This window comes from Pseudorca crassidens, chromosome 3 (assembly GCF_039906515.1).
Source record: "Pseudorca crassidens isolate mPseCra1 chromosome 3, mPseCra1.hap1, whole genome shotgun sequence".
In the NCBI taxonomy this organism is placed as follows: domain Eukaryota; kingdom Metazoa; phylum Chordata; class Mammalia; order Artiodactyla; family Delphinidae; genus Pseudorca; species Pseudorca crassidens.
Window position 1 is genome coordinate 68,463,843 of NC_090298.1, and position 1,332 is coordinate 68,465,174.

Sequence of the window (1,332 nt, forward strand, 5' to 3'; positions counted from 1 at the left end):
AAATGCTGGCAACCTGCAATTCTCAGGGTGATAATATAGCTCTCAACTTTAAGCTAGAGAAAGAGGACGACTTACATGTTTGGTTACACCTTCTTGGATTGGATTTTCTAGTATTCTGAGCTGAGAATGAGAGAGGAGGTGTGAACTGTGTTTCAAATGATACAGACTCTTGCTATTCCTTTATGTTTTAGATATCCTTCAATAAATGTTTATATATTTGTTGTATACACTTATGGAAATATCTGGAGACCTTAATTTTTAAAAATAATTTTAACCAATTATACTTCTTTCACTGAAGAACAGAGCTCTTCATGCTACCATTCAAATGTATACATACTTGTTAAATTGTTTAAATAAAAATCCTTATCATTTAAACAGTGTTTCTATAAAGCTAATTATTAATACACTTTCTTTAATAAAATATTAGATTCTTTATTGCTATTTTGTCCTAAAGAAAACATATATTACTGGACTTGCTGTACCTTCTCATTTTGGGGATGTAAACATTAAATTTAACTTCTGTGGGTTTCAATGCTGAACCACATAGCTAAAGATATGTTGAAAAATTGCATTTATGTTATAAAGATATATAGTACTACTAATTATCAAAGTTATATTGAAGAGCATTTATAGGGCTGTTTCATACCAGCACCCCTTTAAAAGTAAATTGATAACAATCATTTTACATGAAAATCAATATAAATTACATAAAACAGTAATAAAAATGAATAAGTAATATATTAATTTTATAAGTATGTATGGCAACATTTCCACATGTGTCTCATCTACCTCACTTCTGGACCTGAAATTAACCATCCATACTTGCAGAACCAACATTAGGCAGTTAAGAAAAGTATGGGCTCTGGAGTCAGACCTTTGTTTTAAGTCTGGCCTTTTTTTTTTTTTAATTGACTTACAATATTGCATTAATTTCAGGTATATAGTATAGTAATTTTTTTTGTAGATTATATTCCATCATAGGTTATTACAAGATATTGGATAACATTCCCTGTGCTATACAGTTAAAATATGGAATGCTTCACAAATTTACGTTATCCTTGTTTAGGGGCCATGCTAATCTTATCTGTATTGTTCCAATTTTAGTATATGTGCTGCTGAAGTGAGCACAGTCTGGCTTATTTGATCTAATTAATTTAATTATGTTTAAATCTAGGTTAACTTTGGTTTGAATAACTTAACTTCTCAATGACTCAGTTTTAATATCTACAAAATGCAAGTAATAGCACTAACTCTGTGCTTTTCTGATGATTAAATTACTTAAGTATATATAACACCTAGAATGTGCTTATTATTTTTACGTGCTTAATAAAT

The 1,332-nt window shown here is 29.1% G+C and overlaps 1 non-coding gene across 1 annotated transcript; it reads right to left on the bottom strand.

The window, feature by feature from the left end:
* Nucleotides 1-1,023: 1,023 nt before the first annotated feature.
* LOC137222824 (U6 spliceosomal RNA) lies at nucleotides 1,024-1,128 on the bottom strand. Its single transcript, XR_010942615.1, has one exon. It is a non-coding gene; the product is annotated as a U6 spliceosomal RNA (small nuclear RNA).
* Nucleotides 1,129-1,332: the final 204 nt, after the last annotated feature.